The sequence below is a fragment of the Mustelus asterias genome, chromosome 28 (genome assembly GCF_964213995.1).
Source record: "Mustelus asterias chromosome 28, sMusAst1.hap1.1, whole genome shotgun sequence".
Lineage (NCBI taxonomy): Eukaryota > Metazoa > Chordata > Chondrichthyes > Carcharhiniformes > Triakidae > Mustelus > Mustelus asterias.
Genome location: NC_135828.1, coordinates 15,244,347 through 15,269,989, shown reverse-complemented (window position 1 = coordinate 15,269,989; position 25,643 = coordinate 15,244,347). Strand labels below are relative to the sequence as shown.

At 40.0% G+C, this 25,643-nt stretch overlaps 1 non-coding gene across 1 annotated transcript; it reads right to left on the bottom strand.

The window, feature by feature from the left end:
* Positions 1-10,019: 10,019 nt before the first annotated feature.
* LOC144480369 (U2 spliceosomal RNA) lies at positions 10,020-10,212 on the bottom strand. The gene has a single exon (XR_013495654.1). It is a non-coding gene; the product is annotated as a U2 spliceosomal RNA (small nuclear RNA).
* Positions 10,213-25,643: the final 15,431 nt, after the last annotated feature.

The window sequence follows — 25,643 nt, the reverse complement described above, 5'->3', positions numbered from 1 at the left end:
TTCTGCAATAAAATTTGTTTGGCTCATATGCTGAAAGGATAGACTGCTGGCTTTTTGGGAAATGCAAGAATAGATTGTTGAAACAGTGTACAATGCACAGCTGCAGGCTCTTAAAGGATTGTTCCAGACTGCAGAAAGGCAGAGAGAGAGAGGGAAAGAGTGTGGGTACAAAGCAGACTTTTAGGAGTGCTGATGTTATTCATATATAGAAATTATAATTCATCTATAGAAATGATAATTGTGACTGCTTTTTTCTATCATTGGTGAGTACTTCAACAGTCAGCAACAATGTGACACTTTGTCTATTACCCTGGTGGTGCACAAATGTCAGAAAATAGACATGGTTGAAATTCAAACCACCATAAATAAATGGCTTCTTTCCAAGTACAATAAGTTGGAAAAATATTTCTTGTTCCAAAGGGATAAAAGCCATACACATGTCAAAAACCATTATAACAACTCATCAGAAATATTTCTGTCAATGTAGAATGAGTAGATAAATGTGAGGTAATATTCTGTGCAACAGGCTTGTCATTTAGTAATATCATATACTTTGTTACTTGTTTTTACCATTCAGGAAATCTAGTGCGATTTTAGAAGAGTTGTAGACATTGGGGGGTTCTCTGCCCTCACTGCGCCTGGTCCAGATCGCGCCAAAAGGATGTGAGGCTGATTAGCATATTTAAAGTAGCATTTAAATATGCATTGCCCATTCGACTCCCAATGCACAGAATTCTCCGGCTATCGGGTGCAGCGCAAAAGCGGTGAGAATCATTACTGGTCTCCACCAACCGAGCTCTGGCTTGATGGTCACACAGAGGGGCTCGGAGGCCACTGAAGCCCCCGTGTGGTCGGTGACATTGCTGAGCATTGTCCATCGGGGAGTGCCCACCTGCCAGATCCCACCTGGCACACTGCTGGGGCCACGAAATACCCTGGCAGTGGCCAACGGACATCCCGGGATGCTAGTTGGGCACCTCCAGTGGTAGTCATGATGTGGAGATGCCGGTGTTGGACTGGGGTAAACACAGTAAGAAGTTTAACAACACCAGGTTAAAGTCCAACAGGTTTATTTGGTAGCAAAAGCCACAAGCTTTCGGAGCTCCAGGTGAGTGGGAATTATGTTCACAAACAGGGCATGTAAAGACACAGACTCAATTTACATGAATAATGGTTGGAATGCGAATACTTACAGCTAATCAAGTCTTTAAGAAACAAACAACGTGAGTGGAGAGAGCATCAAGACAGGCTAAAAAGATGTGTATTGTCTCCTGACAAGACAGCCAGTGAAACTCTGCAGGTCCAGGCAAACTGTGGGGGTTACAAATAGTGTGACATGAACCCAATATCCCGGTTGAGGCCGTCCTCGTGTGTGCGGAACTTGGCTATTAGTTTCTGCTCAGCGACTCTGCGCCGTTGTGTGTCACGAATATCAGAGGCCGAATGCCTCATGTCATTGGTCATGATGAGGATAGGCATGTTGGAGGTCAGGCAAGGGGCATGTCGGGAAGGCCCTGATGCCCCGATGCTGGTGACCTGTGCCAGGGAGGGAGTGGGGGAACAAGCCACTGAATGGAGGGTGGGTTCCAATGTCCATGGGGGGAGGAGGGGTCTCCCAAAGTACTGTGAAATGGGGTACCCTTGCACTCTGAAGCCGGGCTCACCGATGTGTTTAGGCCAGCCCTCAGTACTGGCGCGAAACTCAACTGCCAAAAAAGTGGCTAAGTGTGGGCCGATTGCGATGCGGAGCGCATCTGAGCAGCAGGTGAGGATCACCCCATTATTCTCACCATTATGACATTAGGGGTGGGATTCTCCGGAAGCGCATGCCCCAAGACCGGAATGGTCTGCTGGATTTTCTGTCTCACCCGCTACAATTCCTCGGACATGCCTCCCCATCAGGATCCCTGACATGATCCACCCCTACATAGCAGGTGCGACAGGAAAATGTTTCCATAGTTTTTCTGGGAGAATTCTCCATTGTCATGCAGCGATGATATTGAGTATACTGTTGCTAATTTTATGTTGTCTTATTTTAGCAAAAATAAAAGATCAAAATTTTAAAAATATAGGTTATCCGAAAGTAATTTTAAAGCTACTGTTTGACAGAGCATCGATAGTGGTTAATTTTTAGGTCCGATTTTATGAACTGCATTGTCAATAAGGTGTTTAACCAGCAGTAGGGAGACATTTGCGTATACTTTGTCCTTGATTTTCCAACCATTTTTGTATAGCAACAAACCTACTCATGATATTTGAGTAATGTTCGTCTTACACTGTGCACTTATTTAGACATCAATGTAAAGCCAATGGACCATGACATACACAACATCTAGCAATCTAAGGGTTAATACCGCATGTTGTAGTGGAATCAATAAGTTAAGAATTTTGTTTTTAGGTTTTCCACAATATTGATACGTGCCAGTGTTGTTAAGTATATTTAGTTATTCAAAATAAAATTATTGTCCCTTCCTCCAGTAGTGGTATTGTATTAACATTAAGTGCCAGCAAACATCAAACACTTGCTAATAGTCGAATATAAATATATTCACATTTTAAAAATTTGTGGATAATACTAGATTTAAAGTTTTTTCCCATCTTTGTTATAAGTTGTTCTTTCTTCATTCCCTAAAGTTGCTGATTCATGCTGAGATATAATTTCATAAGTGCTGGCTTTGGTAATTCACCTTAAGTGGACATTCTTCATCGATGAGTCTTAACAGAAGCAAGACATGTGAGACCAAACGTAGCACCCACTGCTGCTAATTGGCTGAGATTAGTTATCTGGATCAGATCAGGAGTCAAACAGGAGACCTTCCTGATTGAGCATGGTACATTTGCTCACAAGTCTATCCCCATTTCTGAAACTTTAGGCTCATGGTAAGCAACATTTCTTTACCAAAGACTGACAACAATGGCAGCAAGTAAGTTTGATACTCAATATTTGATTTCCAGAACACCAAACAATTGACATATCACTTGTTGCATTGCACTCGTGCTTTCATAACACTAAAGGAATATATCCATCATTCATGATTAAAAGCCTGGCGTGCTAATGAAATTTGAAGGTTAAGACCTCACACTGGATGCTGGAATTCTAGCCACTCCACTCCAGATAACTTTGCAAGGGCAGATTGGGTCTCATTGGCAGGGAGCAGAAAGCTCACCAGTGTTCTGTGCTAGTAGGCTTGAGGTATTTTTAAATACTTGCATTACCCCTTTGCATACTAGGGCATCCCAAGCTGAACTTAAGCTGTCTGGATGTAAATAAATAGGATGTGTTCCTATGGAGGCTCTGCGTTCCATGTTGAGCAAAGTGAAATTCTATCTGTGTGAATTTCTTAGTGACTTACTTCAGATATATTTAAGCACAATGATTGCTTTCCATGCCATGTCCATATTCACGTCTCTCCTGCTCTTTAGGTTTATCTGAGACTTCACTAAACTTTTAATGTTACTCTTGAGGAGCTTCTGGGCAGCTCAACACCTTCTTTGGTAATATATCTATGAATGGGAATATTATGGGTGACAATTTGGGGTATAAATCTATGTTCTATAAGCTCAGAACAAAATGGGGTCAATTTTAAATTGAATACCTCCGGAGTTAAATGGGGTAGTCATTGCCTGATAATGGCATTTACTGCCCATCTATGTTTAATTTGCTGCCATCCCCTGAGAAGGATGGTTGGATAGCCCATTCAGGTGGGAGGTGACTTGTTCTAAGCTAGCTCTATGTTTGAGCACCCAATACAAAAGCACAAGAATTTAGATTTTTCTTGCAAAAAAGTTCAGTAATGCTACAGATTCTGTGTATTAAAATATTTGTTTTAATCGAGGGGTCAGGTCGAAATTCTCCATTTTTACCTCTGCCATTCAAGGTGGGCGTAGATAATGTTTATGCTCCTGTCTGTTAATCTGTTTGTCTGTAAACAATATCTCAAACTAAAGGACAGATTTCAGATATCCTGGAACCTCAGTATTTTGCCTTTGCCCAATTACAGGAATCTAACTATTAATATTAACTCTATAATGTGAATATAGTCCATTTATGCCATTTGCCTTCAGAAATTTTCCCCAAAGTCTATATTATTATTAAATAATTTAATATTATTAAAGAATAAACTCTCTTACAACTCACCTCCGTTTAATGTTAATGCAGGTAATTGTGTAACTAGATAGAAGAAATTTCTTCTTCATTTATTCCTATGGCAGATTGTCAACTGTGGTTCAGTGATTTGTAGTTTTGTGTTGGAGTTAGATGGCCATGGGTTCAAGTTCCATTCCAGATCTTTAAGCACAAAATTAAGGGATGCACTCCAGTGTAGTACTGAGGGAGCGGTGCACTGTCAGAAATACTGGCTTTCAGATGGAATAGTCCTGTCTGCCCATCCAGGTGTATGTGAAAGTTTCCCTGGCACTATTTTGAAGAAGAGTAGGGGAGTTATCCTCAGCATGCTAGCCATTATGTATCCTTCAATTGACAAATCATTACCACATTAACACAGTCATTACCACATTGCTGTTTGTGGGAGCTCGCTGTGTGTAAATTATCTGCTGTACTTCCTTCTTTACAACAGCTACTACACATCAAAAGAACTTCATTGATTGAAAAGTGCTTTGGAACATCCAATGGTGGTCAAAGGTGCTATTCTTTCTTTTCAGACTTTTCTGTAGGTGTACAATAATGGATATCCATTTCTGATGCTTAGTTTTAATCCAAAATCTCAATGTCATCATTTCAAATGCTGATCTGTTAATTGTTCATCTAGCCAGTGTAAATATAATAAACGGTCTTGTTTAGGATCTCTTAAATTGTCCTGTGATCGTAAGTAAAAAATACTATTTTCAAATAATTTATTTTTATACTGTGTTGTCTATATGGATCTCTCCTAAATGTACTTGACAAATCATTTAACAGGAGCATTACTAAGTTTTTTACTCACTTTTGCATTTGTCTGAAGGGAAACTTAGTGAAATGACTGAAGCATTTTTATTAACAGGCAAAGGAGTGAAGATGCTATTTTAAGTAAAACCTAACAGATGGAATATTTTATAAATACCATCATTTCTTCCATCAGTTCTTATTCACCATGTAGGTTAAACTTAAGGTCAACAAATAGTCATGTTACAGTATCTGATTTTCTGTTAATAATTCTTCAATGTTTCAGAGTTATTATGTTAAAAGATTAAAAGGTTGCATAGATATATTTTAAAAAGACAAGTTTTTCCTCTAGGTTTTCTAAAACATTTCAAAAGCAAAAATCAGTAGAATGGCATTGGACTGAATTTTGTTTTGGTAATGTTGACTGTACTGCGAGAGATGGGTTTGGTACAAGGCACATTTCTGTGTTTCTAGTTAAGTAAACATTTATCTATAATTTACCAACCTTGCTAAGCCTATCGCTTTTTCTTTTTTTTCTTGCCTCTATTATGGCTTGTTTGATTCTGGATTTGGCTGGGCAGATTTTGCAGCTGTCTTGAAGGTTATGACAACATCACAATCTGGCTAAAAAGTAGTCGCTGGCCATATTCGCTGGGCCAAATCCAGGCAAGCGGATACATTTCCTGATTGCTTTGAAGTGGCAACGCACACAAATTTAACATATCACTTAGTAAAGGTTAATATAGCATGTCATTGGAATGAGCTGATGAAGTAATGATTAATTTGCTTGATGTTTGCAAATGTAAATCCCTGATAAAATATAAATAAACCAATGTATTTCTCTGGATGATTACATTTACATTTCACAGTTGAAAGGGTGTGCAGAAAGTAATCTATTTTTTTTGCAACTTTGTAAACACTTATGTGAGTTGGTTGCATGATCATTACCATAGGTTTATATTTGGATGCAGATCACTGAAGACAAATTACTACATGGATTTATGTACCACTGAGACTGATGATTAGGTTATATATGTACAGGACAGGTTTATAACCACTAATATACTGTCACGTCCAGCATAATTATTTCACATATCCTATAAAACTAGACAGGAAATTTAGAGGTTCTCTATAACCATCCATTTAAGGATTTAACCTTGTATCTGATTTTCAATAAATCTGTTTAAGATTGTTAGCAATTACGTAATGCTTAAGAGTTTTTCAATTACTCTGTTTCTGAATAAAGCGCCAAGTATGCATTGATTTCTGTGGCAGCTTTTAGCCTGATAATTTATCAAATGGCGTGTCAAACTTTTTACACAATCGTGCCAAACTTCATCATAACAGATAATACTGTGCAAAGCTTAAAAAACTCTAAATGGAGTACACAGATGGCACACTGCATTTGTACATACAAATGTGTTGCCTGTGGTATTTGGGCATAGGCTTGGATCCAAGGTTTCTCACACTGAATTCCGCATCTCGGCTGGGGGATCTGGGGCATGTTGCAAGGTATAGGAACCCTGGATTAACTTTCCTGCTGCTTAACCTTAAGACAGTGTTGCTTTTAGTGCCTCCCAATCTTTGCTAGCTGAGAGCAACTAACTCATTACAGAGATGGAATTGAACTTGGCTCAGAATCATTTTCTTTTTGCTGATATTAATCGGTTTTGCAGATGGCTAAATAAAGTTGTACAAGATCACACACATAAGGCCATTCCTGTTTTTCCCCTCGATATTCATTAGTTTCAAAGAATTTCTAAAAAAACTATCCATTAAAAGTGGCACTCAGAGGAAAGCATTGCACATATCTCTTACGTAAGAGCATATTGATTCAAAGTTCTGTGGGGACTGGGTGCAAATTGAATTAGAAGTCTAGAATAATCTGAAATAAACTTGTTTAGATTGTTATCAACCATTTTGGATCAGCTTAGATTTGGCTTGCATTAATTTATTTCTTATTACTCTCTCTTCCCTATTTTATTTTTGGGTGGACAAGTTCACTTTTCTACTGCAAAAAGCTGTGAAAACATATTTAATGGCAAACGTATGGCGGTATGTATGTTATATGGGGTCTGTATTATGTTCACATCTGCCTTTCTGTGATGTGACACATTAGCTGGAAATTCCAAGAGTTTCTGTAAAAGCTTAGCTTAAGAGCAGATGTGCTTTTGTATAGTTCTCCAATACTTCATAAATTATATATTCATTCAAACTGTGTCAGCTGCAGGTGTTATATTGAAGCTAACACAATGTGAATGTATATGCCAGACCCTCGTTTTGGGAGGTGTGAGAGGAGGTGAAACATGGTTCTTGATTCCAGATGAATTGATGCACATCATGGTGTGTGAATTCCTTTGATTGCAGTATGTGGCGCTGCAAATACCAGAGGAAAGCTTCACAAACCCTTTTATGGTGTCACTACATTTAATGACCATAGGAATTCTTAGGCAGTGTTGATAGAATGCCAATCAGCCTAAAGTAACATGATTCCTTGCTAAACAGTTCACATACAACAGAAATAGGCTCTTGAATTGGAAGGTCAATGGAAAAATACATTTGGGGCTGAATTCTAAGGATAACGATTCAACTTTGTACTTGTGGTGTACAGCTTTACCTGCCTGATACATACTGGAATTTTGGACATATTTGACACATGCTTTGCTGATCATAAATGGCCAAAACGATCAGGTGCAGTACTCAACCAGTTGTCTAATAAGTGTTACTTCAAATTAATTCTCTACATTTGTTGTCACTTGATAGACAAGCATGGAGGCTAACTTACTGTACCTGCATTGTTTGATGTATGCTGCTTGTGTAGGTCATTGTCCCATTTAGCCAACTGATTTGAGAAAAGGGTCACTGGACATCCATGTGGTTTCCGAATTCCTGCATAATAACTGTGTGCATCCATTATCCAACCAAATTGAGGATGATCACCTATCAGTAGCATTCTTGCCTTTGAGCCAGAATGTTCTGGGCTTGAATCTCATATCAGGGTGAAGAATATAAATTAGTTTGACCCTCCAATGATGCAGGTGATACTTTCTGGATGACAGATTCAACTGAGGTCTTGCATCTGTTAGGATGGATTTGGAGATTAGCCAACATTAGTGCCACAACTAAAAGCATCTGAACACAGATTAACTGGCCATTCATCTCATTGCATTCTCTGGGATGTTTCTGATAAGTTACGGCACATGCAATGGCTTGGAAATGTAGTGTTAGTTGTTGTATAGGCAAATGCAACTCCATTATTGGTTGAGGAGAAATATTGATTGGAATATTGAGAATATTCCCTGTTCCAATAGTACAGAGGAACCATAAACAAATGACTAGGTCATTTGAACAGTTAAATGAGGCCTTCTTTAAACCGGATCCAAAGCACACGTCTTGACCATGTTTCCTTGAAGTGGTCTGTGAGTTAGGAATTTGTGTATGTTTGTTAGTAAGCTCCTTTCTAATTTCTGAACGATTCAATTTAAAAATAACCAGCAGCAAAACTTTACTTTCAAATAAGATAAAAAGTTATTTTATTACAAAACACTGCTGTAAGTTAAAGTAAAAGTAATAAAATTATTAACTAAAATACAGATACAAAGAGTAAATTGCTGATAAAGAAAAAGAAAATTAAATATGAGATTTCCAATCAGTCTCAGTGAGATATTGCAGCTGGTCCATTGTTTGAATTCTTCTTTCCAAATGAAAGAGGTTCAGTTTAGCAACTGCAGTAGTTTATGAAGTTAAAGATTTGGAGTTTTCTTTCATGGGTGGACTCTGCAGATAGAGCAGATGCTGCGAGAGAGTAGAGACTCCTTTCCTTATTGGAAACTGCAGCTACTAACATTTGAAGATTACTTGGTTGTTTCTCAGCAGACCAGGGGTGATTTTCTGAATGCCTTACTCTGTAACTCCCAGCAGCAGAGAGAAACGCAGCTTTCACATGCTGTTCATAGGTAGTTCGGCTGAGACTGACTTCCCAAGGTTTTCTGGTTTCTCTGTACACTGCCACCCAAAATGGCTTCTTGCAGTCTCCTTTATACTGTTCAAAAACAGAGAAATGGCTGCTATATTAATGTTCAATAAGTCACTGTTTCAAACAAGCAAGGAAGTTAATTACAGGAAGTCCTTTACTGTCTCCTGTTCCCTTAGAAGCCAAAGGGTTTTTATATCTTTTAGAAGATTCAATAGATATCCTGGAGGAGTATTTGCATTTTCATGACTCTTCATAGCCAGCTTTAGAAATATGAGTCTGACAAGATTTGAACAAGTTTGTAGATGACACAAAAATAGGTGAGAAGGCAGGATTTTCAATCCATCACAGAAATGGCTTGCCACTGGCCTGTGGGGGGATCTTCTGGTTGTCACGGGGCTTCCTTGTTGAATGCACACCTCGTCACTGGGAAATCTGTGGTGGGGATGCTTTGTCAGTGGGATGTCAAGATTGCACTGGTGTAAATGGCCAGAAAGTTCCAACCAAAGAGTCTACAGAGGCATATATGTCTGCTGTTTACTTTTTAAAATATCCTGTCTCCTGCCCACATGTGACATTCCTAACTGGATACTGACTTTGGATCTGTGCCAATTAGTGGCTGACACTTTGAAAATTGCATTGCTTCACTGACTTTGACATGGGATAGTGTTGAGATCTGGAAATATTCTGGGTGTTGGGTTCCCATCCCTGAGATGCAAAGTAAGCCCTGAGAGTTGACACACAGGGATTATTAATTTTTCATGATATAAAATGGCAAGGCTAAGATACTTAATGAATTGTATTGATGGTCACAAAGGAATAGGGTGTTGACAAAACATCAGTAGGAGTGGAGATGCTAGAGTAATGGAAGGGATGGAAATTGATAGGCAAGATACACCGTAGAGGCTGGTTATGTTTCGAATGGATGTTGCCTGTTTCAGATTGCCTGCACCCCAGGTTGCTATTAAAACTGGCAGCAGAGATTACACAATGGCTTACCATGATTTTTCAATCTTCTTGAGATATTTTTTTTAAATACTTTTCCAATTCAATCAAATCAAATCCAATTCAGAGTCTCAACAAGTTGAGACATTTCAGATCCAGGCTGACAAGACAGGACGGGAGACCAAAACCACCCTGTCCTTGGCCTGATCTACATGAGTCAAGCTGATTGGAGAAGGGGGAGGATCCTCCTCCAAGACTTGAGCTCATTTGCATCTTAGCCAAAAGGCCGAGATGCCGCTTTAAAAAATTGCTTCATATGAAACATATGAAGCCTCAGTGCAACCCAATGACCCCAACCAAGTGCAGGCGATCCATACTACACTTGATCTTAGCCAAAAGGCCGAGAAGCGATATGGGGGAGATGCTAGAGGATTAGAAAGTGATAAATATGACAGCCTTGTTCAAGGAAGAGCGTAAATATATTCCTAGTAACTACAAGTTGGTCAGTTTAACATCAGAGGTGGGTAAGATTTTAGAAACAATAAGGGGAGCAAGAAACAAGCAACAGAGACGTTGACATAGAGGTGGTAACATCACTGTTCTAATAAGCAAAGTTTGGGTTCAAATCCCACCATGGTCACTGGTAAGATTTGAATTTGATTAATTAATCTGGAATATAAGGTTAGTTTCAGGAAGCATGACCATGAAACTATCATTAATTATTGCAAAAAAATTCTGGCTCATTAATGTCCTTTAGGAAATCTGACATCCTTACTCAATCTGCCTATAAGTGACTCCAGACTCACAACAATGTGGTTGATTCTTAATTGCTCTTGGAAATGGCCTAGCAAGCCATTCAGTTCAGTGGCAATTTGATGAGCAACAAATGCTGGTCTTGCCAGCATGCTTATATCCCATGAAAGAATAAAGAATGAGAGAAAAAATGACAGGCACTTAGTGAGTTTTGAGTTTAAGGAAAGCCACATGGATTTCTTAAGGATCATATTAGACTATTGAATTTTTTCCTCATGTAATAGAGAATGCTGATGTCGATGCAATGGATATTGTCTATGTGGATTTTAAGAAAGTGAGTACCGCATAAAGGCTGGTTAACATGAAATAGGAGGGTCAGTGTCAGCTTGGAAAAAAATTGGCTTAGGGACAAGAAACAGTGACTTGTGCTAAATTGTTTTTTTTCAGACTGGAGGATGGTAGTCAGTAGTGTTCCCCAAGGCTCAGTGTTAGGACCATTGTTTTTTTGATTCATATATAGATGACTTGGACATTGGATATCCCCTCACTCTAGCTTCATGGTGGATGGTAGGGGCAGATTGGAGTTGGTGCCGCTGCCTCCTGCAATAGGGCCCAAACTGGAGAAAGAGACTGAGGTGGGGCGATACTGAGGTTCGCCTCCATTCAGCATTCACTGAGACATTGATCCAGTTTTGGAAAGGAGTGTGGGTCCCCCTGATCCTCACCTCCTAATCCTCCCCTCAGTCATTCTCACACCCCATTCACCCTCAACCCCCCCTTATATTTATTGAGCACCCTTAATGTAACGAAACATCCCAAGGCACTTCATAGGAGGATTATAAAAGGAAATAATGGCACTGAGCCACATAAGGAGATATTAGTTCAGATCACCAAAAGCTTGGTCAAAAAGTAGGTTTTAAGAAGTATTTTAAAGGAGGAGGGTGAAGTGGAGAGGTGGAGAAGAGTAGGGAGGGTATTTTAGAGCTTGGAGCATAAGCAACTCTAGGGATAGTCACCAATGGTGGAGTGATTAAAATCAGGGATACCTATGAAAGCAAGAACAACATGGGAGACTCAAAAGGTCAAGAGACAAAGAAAAGCTGTTCATATTTACAGTGGTACAAGGACTAGGAGACACAGATTTAAGATTTTGCACAAAAGGTACTGGGAATTGTGAGGAAGACATGTTTTGTGCAGCAAGTGGTAATCACCAGGAACTTTATACCTGCAAGGGTGGTGGAAGCGGCACAGTGGCACAGTGGGTTAGCACTGCTACCTCAAAGCGCCAGGGACCCGGGTTCGATTCCTGGCTTGGGTCACTGTCTGTGTGGAGTTTGTACGTTCTCCCCGTGTCTGCGTGGGTTTCCTCCGGGTGCTCCGGTTTCCTCCCACAGTCCAAAGATGTTCGGGTCAAGTGGATTGGCCATGCTAAATTGACCCTAGTGTCAGGGGGACTAGCTAGGGTAAATGTATGAGGTTATGGGGATAGGGTCTGGGTGGGATTGTGGTCAGTGCAGACTCGATGGGCCGAATGGTCTCCTTTGGTACTGTCGGATTCTATCTATCTATGAAGCAAAGATCATCAACAATTTCTCAAGGAAATTGAGTAGGAACTTGAGGGAAATACATTTGTAGGGCCATGGAGATAGAGCAAGGGAATGGGTAAGAGTTTCAAGACCAGGCAATACATTTTGGATGAGGTGACACTTAATGCGGTGTTAACAGGACAAATGTGATAAGCAACAAAATGTACACTTCACAAATGAAGACAGTTTAAATGGTTTTTTGCTTCCCACCATTATAGGGACTTAAAAGACTTACGATGCCTCTTCTTTCTTCTCTCCCTACGTCTTCCTTTGAAATCTGTGTGCTGAATCTCTTCAAGTGAGTTCTTTTATCCTCTGCAGCCAGGGGTCATGCTGTGTGCTGATGTTGCCATTGTGCTTTCATCTTGTTATTTCACTGGTCACAGATAAATGTCCCATGGTCATAACCTGAACAGGAAATCCTCAATATCTAAAGAATCCATTGTTAACTTTTTCCTGTCTTATCATTTGCCAAACTTAATAATGCTTATAGCCATTTACCTATAGCTCTGATCCAGACATTTCAAAGCATATCCTTTAGTTACAACTGGTAACATAGGTTTGGACATCTGTCTTTCTTGCCTTTTGCTATTCACACTACACCATCAATTCCTGCTGCACTGTAACTTCGATTTGACTCGAGGCACACAGGTCATACATCCTAAGCACACATTTAGAATTAACCCTTCCTAGACCAGGAGCTCATACAAAATATGCAAGGGTACGGGGAAATGGCAGGGAATGACACAAAGTCATGATGCTCATTTGGTGAGCTGGTACAAACATGAGGGCTAAATGGCCTCCTTCTGCACTGTAACAATTCTGTGAAAATACATATAAAAATATTCATAGTACAAAGTATAAAAAAGGACAAAAAGGTACATATTTCAACAATTGGGACTGATTGAATTGCTTTACAGTCAACCAGATTGATTTATTGGGCTGAATGGCCTCTTTCTGTGTCATAATGACTCTAGCTGTAGTTTGCATATTACTTGTTATTTTCTTCCTAATATTTCTCTGTTGATATTGTTTCCTTTTGGCTATAACTTTAACACACATGATTTTTCTTCATGCCCTTGTATATCCTGTGCTCCTACTTTACTACAGGAGTGTAGTATAAGGGTATGTGGCATAGCAAGGGTTAATGTTGGACTTGGAAGCAGTGCTGCACCCAGCGTAGTGTAAAAAGACATATGACCTGAGACTATGGTCAGATGTAGATGGTACAGAGACCTGTGTAGGAAGCAAGCATGGAGTTAGCTCATAACTTGGGCTATACCTTATATATAGATACATAATTATGTGATATCAATAAACACTTAATGTTCAACCACACAAGACTCAGAACCTCTTTGTGAGACCTCCTGAACAGACATGCAACATGGTGGCAGCTAATGGAAAAACTCAGAACTTAAGAGAAGCTGGGAGCACAAATTCAAATGGTGGAAAGCTAAAGGAGCAGATTTCTGACCTAACTGAAAGCACCTGAAGTGAAGACATAGAGGGAGATGGCCTGAAAGAGGCTCCACTGCAGAACTGGAAGCAGAATAGCAGAATTAAAAACTCCACTGTGCAGCTGAGGACCCCACAAGATCTTGTCCACTGTGAATGCCCACAGAATGCAAAGTCAAATGACCTGACAGGGGTGAGCAAAAAATTCAGTTCTAAGCCACGACTAGTTTGAAAAGCTTTAGTGCTGTAAAAAGATCACAGCAGACCATTTCTGAGAGGATCACGGCCAGCCCGGTGACTGTGGCTCCATCTTTAAAACCTGCACAACATTTAAAGCTGTACTCTCCTGAACTTTAAACCAACCGAGGACAACAAATCAACATTATCAGATCAAAGGGCCACACCAAACACAAAATTGTGGACTTTTTGGAAAAGATTCTTAAGATACACGATGGTTTCTGGGTTAGATTAGAAACTGAACAAGTGAATATATATATATTAGTTAATATACTACCTTATTCAGTAGGTCTGATGCCGATGATAAATGCAAAGCAATGAATAAATGAATCCTTAGGTAAATTTGATGAAGTTTAAAATCATTTGACACCTATTTTAATTTATGAAGCAACAACATTTTAGAGAGAGCAAAATTCAGCAAATATGTCCAACAGCCCAGGGAACCGATTGACTGTTTTATAAACAAATCATATGGATTGGTTGAAGGCTGTGACTATGGTGACCTTAAGTCAGAACTCAAAAGGGACAGAATTGTTGTTGGAGTGGTTGACAATGCTCTTTCAGGGATACTACAGGTCAAGGAATATCAGACTTTAGTAAAGGTTATCTAAGTAGACAGTCTGAAATCCACTAACTGCACTGATCCATTATATGTGGTGAAAGCAAGCCAGGTATTGAGACACCCCAAATGTCCAGCTAGTAAAGCAATAGACGTGGAGACACCTCAAGCCACGGAAGGCAATACCCAAGCCGACCACAAGTGAGTGGGCGACAATATCGGCGCTGTGGAGCAAAAGACCTCACAGGTTCGAGAAATGTCCAGTAATCTCAGTGCAGTGTTTCAACTGCAACCACCTGAGACAATTCGGAAAGCTATGCAAAGCTAAAACACCTAGATAGACAGAGGAACCCAAGACAATCCATGAAATTGAGATATCACACCTGAAAAAGACACATTAAGGTAGGAATTTTCAAGTTGGCCCTAGTTTCCTGCACCGGGTGGGGGTTGTTTAACTGCTTGGAGCCAGCTACTCAGTGGGAGGCTGGTAAGCAGGCAACCCAGGCAGCCTTAGAGGTCCTCCCTGCCAGCCTGGTTGCAGGAGCAGCCACACGTCAACGGCTCCCCATTACACAGTTGTGGTCTGGCTGCAGGAATCATTTTCTAATGAAACTTCTACAAAACTGAACATGGGTGCTTCCATTCTGAAACATCATCTCAGGTACTTGCTATCAACTGCAAGCTGCTGCTTTTCTTAAACAACAAGGCTTCAGATTGGCCCTCCAGCTTCAAGAGCTCATAAACTGTCCTTATTGAATAGGAAACTTGTCTCCATGCCAATAAAGTGGCGGAGGGGGGGGGGGGGGGGATGCTTTCGTCAAAATCCTAATGAGTAATTGTACCACCCCCCACCCTCCACCCCCACCACCTCCAAGGATGGGTTGGGATCTGGAAATTGCCCAGAATTCTTTTTCCCTCCTGAATTGGGACAATCCAGGTTCAGATTTCTGTACTTTTTGGCACACACTACCTCTTTATAACAACAAAAAATAGCTCTTCTGCAATGACATTGTGCTATTTTTTTGTGGCAGCTGAAATAATCTTTTTGAAATTGGGGCAGAGGTTCCCCAAGTTTATCAATATTTGCTCTACATTCGCCCACACAAAAGTTAGAAACCATATAATTTGTAGCATTTGTAATATTCATACCTTACTCTCTGTTTCTTCCAAACATCCTGCCAATCTTTCGAGGAGCATGAGTAGGCCATTCAGTTGGTTCCCTAGTATTGAGGTTCCATTCTATTAGATACAATACTGTAAATGAATAACACATGTTGCATAGTGCAGTATTGCTGAACATTTATCTATTGGTTCCAGTTCTGCAATGTCAGATCTACTGAAATATTTCTGTTGAATTGTTGCAATGGTTTTTGACATATGCATGGCTCTTATCCCTTTGGACAGAAATATTTTTCAAACTTTTATGACTCAGAAAGCAGCCATTTATTTATGGGTTTTTTTGCAATAACTTTTCTGACATATACAACCTGTATAAACAACCAGGGTAATAGATATGGGTCTTTCAGGCATGACTTGGACTACTGAGCAGAAACCTGCAGGTGATAGATATGGGTCTTTTGGGCATGACTTGGACTACAAAGGCGGCAATCTGATTGGCACAAGTGTGCATACATTCCAGTTTAGAATTGTGCTGTCTGTTCCACTTGATAAGAGAAAACAACAAGGCTGTAGATCCTTTGCATGCACAAATAAGGGCCTGACATCTATTTGGGATCTTTGAAAAATTGCTTTGCCTTGAGGCAACCAGCACCTTCAGCAGTTATATTTGGAGAAAACAGTCTTGCCGATCATCTCCAATAGAGGAGGGAAGTTACTTACCTGAATGTGGAGCTGGGAGGGCCACGAGTGTTCCTCCAGACTGGAAATTAAAGGAACTGACCCATTGTTCCTACTGAATTTTCCCAATCCCAGACCAACCATCCCACCACTGGCACTCCTGGCCTTGCTCTTGACCCAAGTTCCAAATCCTGTTACATCTGCCCCTAAGGCTATCTGGTAACTGTAACGACAAAAGCAAACTTAATGCATGGCCTCATTATAAATGATTGGTTGAGTTCCAAGAATGTTTAATGCACTTCAATCTCAGCAAGCAATATCAATACAACTGCAGATGAGATAGAAAGCATTGCTTGACTGACATCTCTACTGCCTTCTGTTTCTTTGAAGAGTTGTTTTCACTGCCTGTGTATTTACACAAGATTAAAAAATCTGAAGTGGACAAAAGTTTCTGACATTGATAGTTTGAATGATTGTGATTGATTGACACCTAAATAAGGGCCAATGTATTTCAATGTGAATGTTGAATGCCACTTTACGTTTTTTTTGGTTAATGACTCAAGGCATTGCTTCACAACTCAACCAAGAGGCTATGAACCAAATCTACTTACAGAAGGGGCCCCACGCTACTAAAACAGTGGGAGTTTGAACTGCACACCCCTGCAATGGAGCCAGTAAGGGTGGGAAAGTGCTACTTGTGGGCTCTCTAATTGTACCCTTTATTCAAGTGAAACTCGCGAGAAACCAGAATGGATTAGAAATGCAGGAATGAGATTCTTCCTGTCATTTCATAGGTCTCTAAAGTTGGCTTGATACGGCAAAAGTCCAGGCTATTACCTCTGTTTCTCTCTTCATGCTTAAATGCAGTGTGTTTTTGGCATTTTATGGGTCAGATTCTCCGACCTTGCCCATTGCTTGGGTTCTCCAGTCCCACTGCAGTGAATGGAGATTTGGCTGAGCACCAAATTCTCCATACTCGCTGGCAGTGGTAGCAGGGTGCGAATGGCTGGAGAATTCCAGCCTTTTGTTTACCTGGATTTCAATGTTCGCAACTCAACCAAGAGGCTATGAACCAAATCTACTTACAGAAGGGGCCCCACGCTACTAAAACAGTGGGAGTTTGAACTGCACACCCCTGCAATGGAGCCAGTAAGGGTGGGAAAGTGCTACTTGTGGGCTTCAAGCACCATCTTTCTTGGTGCTTTCAGTACCATTTTCTGTCCCCTATGTTTCAGTAACTATTCCTCTTTTATGGGATTTATGTTTTCATTTCAATTTTTTGTTGAGTATTTTTCACAATTGTTGGAATGAACATTTATTTCCTACCTTCTGCTGTTTGTGCTGATTTCAGCAGTGGCAGAATGATTGAGACTGAAATTAGAGTTTCAGCTGGACTTGGTGACCTTCTCCAGATTTGCAGAAGGTACCGGACACTGAAAGCTTAATTGGGAGAAAAAGAGGCATCAGTGGGACATAGAAAATAGGAGTAGGTTATTTGGATCTTTGAGCCTGCTCCACCATTCAATATAATCATGGTTGATCTTCCGTCTCAATACCATACTCCTGCACACTTCCCCATACCCCTTGACACCTAGAAATCTATCTATTTCTTTAAATATATTCAGTGACTTGACCTCCACAGCCTTGTGTGGTAGAGAATTCCATAGGTTCACCATCCTCTAAATGAAGACATTTCTCTTTTGTCTGAGTCCTAAGTGGCCTATCCCGAATCTTGAGACTGTGATCCCTTGTTCTAGACAACCCCAGCCAGAGGAAACCTCACCCCTGCATCCAGTTTTCCCAGCCCGGTTGGAATTGGACACATTTCAATGGGATCCCCCTCACTCTTCTAGACTCCAGTGAATACACCCAATCGACCCAATCTCTCCTCATATGGCAACCCTGCCATCCCAGGGATCAGTCTAGTGAACCTTCGCTGCACCCCCTCTATGGCAAATATATCTTTTCTTAGATAAGAAGACCAAAACTGCACACAATACCCAAGGTGTGGTCTTACAAATGCCCTGTACAGCTAGCTGCAGCAAGACATCCTTGCGCCTGTACTCAAGTCCTCTTCCAATAAAAGCCAGCATACCACTTGCATTCTTAACTGCTTGCTGCATGAGCATGCTTGCTTTCAGTGATTGGTGTACAAGGGCATCCAGGTCCATTTGTTCGTCAACATTGCCAAATCTATCATCATTTACATAATACTCTGTCATTCTGTTTTCCTTACTGATGTGAATAACTTAGCACTTATCCATGTTATACTACATCTGCCATGTATTTATCCACTTACTCAACATGTCTAAATCACCATGAAGCTTATTAACAACCTCCTCACCACTCACATTCCCAGCAAGTTTCATGTCACCAGCGAACATTTGATTCCCCCATCCAAATTGATGATAAATATTGTGAAAAGCTAGGGCCCCAGGACTGATCACTGCAGTACCCCACTCATCACCACCTGCCACTCCAAAAAAACTATTTTAATCCTACTCTGTTTCCTGTCTACTAACCAATTCTCAATCCACACAAATGTACTACCCCCCAATTCCATGCGCTTTAATTTTGCACACTAACCTCTTGCATGAGGCTTTATCAAAAGCTTTCTGAAAATCCAATTACATCACATCCACTGGTTCTTAGATATCTATTCTTCTAGTTATGTCCACAAACAACTTCAGTAAGTTTGTCAAACATGGTCTGCCTTTCATAAATCCATGTTGACTTTTTCTAAAATGTTTTTGATTTTTTGAAGTGTCCTGTTATCACATCCTTTATAATAGACTCTAACATTTCCCTGAAGACTGATGTTAAGCTAACCTGTCTATAATTCTGTGTTTGCTCCCTCCCTCCTTACTTAAATAGTGGGGTTACATTCGTCACCCTCCAATCTGCTAGGACTGTTCCAGACTCTACAGAATTTTGGAACACAACCAACACACCCACTATTTCCATGGCCACCTCCTTTTGTACCCCAGGATGTAAATTATCAGGCCCTGGGGATTTATTGGCTTTCAGTCCTATTAATTTATTCAGCACTATTTTTCTCAGTGATACTTCTTTCCTCAATTCCTCCTTCTCACAAAACTGTAACTTCCCAGAAATGCTAGGGAACTAATCTGTGCTTTCCTCCATGAGGACAGAACTAAAGTAGCTACTTAATTGGTCTGCCATTTGTTTGTTCTCTAACATAAATTCTCCTGTTTTGGACTGTAAGAGACCCATTTTTGTCTTTACTGATATTTTTATTTTTGCATACTTATAGAAAGTTTTACAATCTGCTTTAATGTTCCTTGCTAGTTTACACTATTTTCCCCCTCTTAATGAATACCTTGGTCCTTCATCACTGAATTCTAAACTGCTTCCAATCCTCGGGCTTGCTAATTTTCCTAGCAACTTTACATGATTCCTCTTTGGATCTAATAATATCTTTAATTTATTTTGTTAGCCATGGTTGGGTGGTTTTTCCAATTGTGTTTTTGCGCCAGAAAGGACTGTGAAGGAATGACTTGGCATTTTGTATTGAAGGCAGGTACAGTGTTAGATATGTGTATTGCCATAATCATCTAGTTTCATGGTTTATATTAATATTTCAGAGGTAACTTAGATTTGGGAAGATTAAAGTTGTAAGGGTATAATAATTAAAATTGCCAGACCACCTCAAGTGATGGTAATTCAAAGTGCTTACTTAATAAGACTGTGGTTGGAAGTGAGAAAACCTAAACAAAAGGGTTTCTTGCTTGAACTGAAAAAAGGGCCATTAATTAAGTCCATTAGAAATATAAATTAATTATGTGGGTCATAGAATCAAAGGGTGCAATCTTACCTGCCGTTCACGCCACGGTCCTGCTGCAGTGAGGTTGGAAAATTTGCCAGCCAGCCAAATCTCTGTTCACTGCAGTGGGATGGGAAAATCCCGTCAGCATGAATGGTGGTAAGATTCTGGATAAAGTGTTATTTTGAAGCTAAAAGATAATTAGTTTAAATTTCAGTTCGGAACATCCCGGAAATGCCGCACTGCCATGGAGATAGTTTTCAGGCAACTGCCCTTTATGCGGGGTTTATCTGTGTTTTTGTTCACAGAAACAAACAATTCAGCCTGGACAAAGATTGAGAGTTAAGGAAACAAATAAGATAAATAACCAGACCTTAAGCAGGGAAAATACTAACTATTGTTCACCATATGGAATGCAGGTGGGTGTTCACGCTCAGTTTCATAGAAATCATAGAAACCCTACAGTACAGAAAGCTTGGAGTCAGAATCTGTGAGAGGAAAGGAGGCTACAAGATTTACCTAGCTTGGAGCTAGAAGAAGAAATCTACAGTAACGCACATTGCGAAAAATAGTTCAGTTTGGAGAAGGCAGTGGAAAATAATTTGTCAAGAGCAGTGGATCAGGAGATTGACCTATTAGAATCAGGAGTGTTTCTAATTTTCAATTTAAGTCACTGCACATGAACTGCAAGTGAAGTTCAGGCTTGAGCTGAAAGGTTCCAGGCCTCACAAGGCAGCTGTGGAAAAGTTTGGAATTAGTCCCAAGGAAGTGAAGGAACCTTTAAGAGTTTGATAAGTAGCCAAAGACTTACTGAGGGGTGTCAAAGTGGAAAAGGCTATCTTCAGTTAAGGATATCAGTTATAAGTGATTGTATCTATTGTGTTTTTTGATCGCAACGTTTAATTGATAACCTAAGGTAGTGTTTAATTAGTACTGTTTGCCTTGTTTGATAGTTTTATCGAGTAAAATTATTTTTAAAAAAAGTTAAATCCTGTTGTGTGGTCTTTTTGGTTAATAACTTGGAATTCAAATTTATTTTTAAAAGTTAACAGTCTTAATAGGGATTGTAACAGTATAACTAAACTGGATAAATGTTGTGTTTTAATTTTTTTAATAATTACAGATTTTGAACCAATCACTAATTCTAAATAGAATACTTGCACTTGGCAAACCCGTCGTTAGTATCTAGTACTCTGAGTTTTCTCATAGAATCCCTACAGTGCAGATAAAGGCCATTTGGCCCATCGAGTCTGCACCAACTCCAATCCCACCCAGGCCCTATCCCCGTAACTCCACATATTTACCCTGGCCCTATTCCCCTAACTCCATAATCCCACCCAGGCCCTACTCCCCTAACTCCATAATTTACCCTGCTGGTCACTGGGGACTGTGGGAGGAAACCGGCACATGGGGAGAATGTGCAAACTTTACACAGACAGTGACCCGAGGCCAGAATTGAACCCAGGTCCTTGGTGCTGTGAGGCAGCAGTGCTAACCACTGTTCCACCATGCTGCCCAAAATTGAAGTACAATAGTTAGAAATGTAGCATGGTTACATGTGCAATAATGTTTCCTCTACTTTGTACTACAATATATCTCAGCCATAACATGGGATGACCACCCTCGATTTAGCAGTACAACGATTTGCCATTTATTATTCCAGACGTACTTTAGCTTTCTTTGATGAGACAAAATCAAGAGAAAGGGCACTTGTGTACAATGCATCCACGTTGACAACTGGAACTCAGCTCATGCCTACCACTAACAAGAAACCAGACTTTTATCACTCCAAATCAATTGAGATGAATGGTAAAATTATTTAATTTTTTTTAAGAGTACACTGACCTTGTGAAGTCACTAAACATTTGGCACTTATAAAATAGTATATATTAGACTGATTTTATAATTTTGCACATGTTGAAGATAGCATGCTGTTTAGGGGTTGAATGGATTTGTTCCCTGGGATTTAGCTGAATCAGATGGAGTTAAAAGGTCCCGCTTAAGTGGATTGATGATGTTGCAGGATTGTGTTGTTGCCCTTTATGGGATTACGAATTCCTCTTACCCTTTTGACCTAATATTTATTCTGTAAAGAGTGGGGTGGTTAAATCATTTATGCAGCTAGGAAGGGGCTTCTGATTTTTTTTGTAGTTTTTGAACTTCAAGTGAAATCATCTAAGCCATAATATGCAGTGTGCTGCTGTTGTCTGAACCTTTAATGCATTCACCTGAGTTTTCCTTCATTGCTATTTTAACAGAGTTGCTAGTCTGGTTAACAAAGAAGGATAATTGCCTCTGCTAAAATAGCAGGAAGAGGAATTTCAGATGAAAGTCCTATGCATGTATATGTTCATATCATTGTTGTATTTTCAAGTCTGTCTTAAATATTTTCCTGGGTTCAGTGGTGCTGGTCACACATATAAATAGCCCACATGTCTTGCATTTAGGAGTGCAAGAATATTGTCCATTAGCTAATCATATGTTAGCATAACCTGGAGATATAAAAATGTTTCCTTCCAGTGATCTAAACTGGATATTGCTACTTTCAAACGGTTTCCTGAGGGTGGCACAGTGGTTAACAGTGGAGCCTTACAGCTCCAGGGAGTCAGGTTCAATTCCAGCCTTGGGTGACTGTCTGTGTGGTGTTTGCATATTCTCCCCGTGTTTGCATGGGTTTCCTTCAGGTACTCTTGTTTCTTCCCACACTCCAGAGATGCACAGGCTAGGTTGATTGGCCATGCTAAATTGCCCCTTAGTGACCCAAGATGTGTAGGTTAGATGGATTAGGCATGGGAAATGTGTGGGGTTCCGGGAGTAGGGTATGGAAGAGGGCCTGGGTGAGATATTTTGTCGGAGAGTCAGTGCAGACTCGATGGGCTGAATGGCCTCCTCTGCACTGTGAGGATTCTATGATTCTTACAATGATGACTATGCTTCAAAAATGGAAGATGTGAAATGATTTAAGATATCCCCGAGGTCACAAAAGGTGCTTTATAAACAAACTCTTTCTTTCTTGTCTTCAAATGTGCTTCTTTCAAATGGCAAATTGAAAACACTAGTCAGATGAGATCAGATATAAATCATTCAACTGCTTTATTTGTTCAGACAGTAAACAAACGTATAGTGTCAGTTATAACTTATTTCATTTAGCTTCAAATCCTGTCTTAGAAAGGAGGAAACGTAGAGCAATTTGCCCATCGTTAGCCAGTGGAGTAATACTTGCTCTTGTCAGTCTAGTTTTAAGCAGACCAAATTACACAGGCTTTGTCAGAATCTTGCAATAAACTGTTTAGGTCTTTCTCACAGCAGCTTACTCCTACCAAACAACTGTGGAGATGGATTTTTCTCTCCTTGCCACTTCTGACCACAGGAAGTGGATGGGCTATCTCCCTATGTTCTCTTCACTGATTTGCCAATAGACCTGTCAATTAGACCAGCTGTATCCCTTCCACATCAGTGGATTATCGGCAGACATCCCAAACTGGGTTTAAATGAATAGGTCATTGCAATGATAACTGATGTGGATGTTCACAGAAAGTCTGGGACAAGCTATCAAATTAACTATTAGCCCCAGTCCTTCTGAAAACACATATTCAATACCTGGCTCATTACGATCTAAATTTCTCATTGTCTTACTGACTGCAGCTATAGACTTATGTGAATCGACTTTAATTTAAAACATACCACTCAAATGCAACTCATTTCTAAATCCTTCCTGTCAAAAATTATTTCAATATCCCTCATTTGAGAATCCACTGAAAAATGATATATCTACAATATTAAGTTAAAGAGATTTTTTTTTAGCCAATTGCTGTTTTCACTTGCAAACATAAAATCTAAAATAACAATTTCCACTGTAATTGTCTCTGCCCCAAAAAATCCATTCCACAGACAACATTAATCAAAGCAGCAAAGGAAACAAGGGCAGTAAAGGAAACAAGGGCAGAAAAGTTGCTAATGTGATTTTACTGTCATTTTCTCAGATAGTCAAAGCTATTTAAATCAGAAATGAAGGGGGAGATGATTAAGTAAGGGTGTTGCGTGATAGGGTGAAATGCCAAAAGTTTATATTTATGTTATGAATTGTTGGGAGATTGAATGGAAGATTAGAAAAGCTTCTATAAGAGTCAAATGGGAAAAAAAAGAAATGAGTACCTTTTTTTTCATGAAGTTGTATTTGTCCATCTTCTCTCTTCATGTATGCCCTGTCTAATCAAATATCTCCTGTGGCTGAGAGGGTGGACATCAATTTGCTCCCACATACTTAATGCCATTCTTCAACCACTTGCTGGAAATTAAATTACAGACTAGCAAAGACTATCCTCTCCATCCCAGTCCATGAGAGAGCACCAGCTTCTCATTCAGGACTTTCCTTTAGCAATGTAGAAACAATCAGGAGCTTACTGGAACCAGGTAGGGAAATTGAGTACAATTGCTTATCTAATGTGCAGTGCAACCTTGAATTTTGGTCAATTATAGTTGAAAATTATACAGTTTGGAAACCATGGGGTGAGCAATGCCTGCTGCAAAAGGGTCTCCAGAGCTCTTGAAATAAGTTTATCCTCTCTCCAAAAAAATTAGTGTGATGACTTAGTTTGTCCATTCATAGAATGTCCAACAATTTATATGAGCTATGATAGTCACTGGGGCTTCATTACCAAAGAAAGGCAACTGCTTACATTTGTGCATTCAATGCTGCAAAGTCTTCTGTTTGTAACAGTCACTCAGATCACTGCCTTTGATTCCTTAGTTCACTGATTTGAAGATGTTGCAGGCTTCCATGAACGCCATTGTGTCTTTGGTAAGTTGTATCACTGAAGAGTGAAGATTAAGACATTTTATTTTGCCCTGTTTCGTGCATTACTTAACATTAAGAAATGACAAAATACAGGAAAAAGGGACAGAAATCACAGTTCTTCCAAGCACCATGCCTCATAAGCCATCAACACCATTGCTGTCATTTCTGATTCAGAGACCAGTATATTGCAATATATGACTGTATAGCGGATATTTATTACAGGAGCATTATTGCCCACAACCTGAATAAATGACCTAAGTAGGAGATGGAGAAGGAAAATTTGAACATGCAAGCCTGACTCATTATAATGAGCTCCCTGCAAGAACTTCATATTGTTCTAGCATGCGCATAAATATGCACATCTCCTCGTTATGTGCCTGTTTTCAAGTGCAAACTAATCTCTAGGTCTACTGTACTTTAAACACTTGTCATGCTATAATACTAGTCTACTTGGTCAGATATCAACAGAAAAATTGAGGAGATACATAATGTATCAGGAAAGTGAGAAGTCAGAAACAAAGGAAAAAGAGTTCATAGAAATGGGTTGCAGAAACTTTAAGTTATTCTTGGAAAAGGAAAACATGCTAAGATCATCATGTCATAAACCAAAATGGTGACCCACCCCCTCCCCCCATTGACCAGTGGAGCACCAGTAAACCCTCAACAAAGAGGGGCATCCTTCCCCACCCCCCCATCACTCAAATAAAGGGTCACACCCCCACACCATGCGGGCATGAGGGTGACCCACTCAGGCTCCTCTTCAGACCCCATGCCTTGGCAGTGCCAACAGTGCACTGCCCCCCAGTCCCTGGCAGCGACACCCTGGTCTGACGTCTTGTTTTAAAGTTTTATTTTTTAAAGTTTTATTATTTAT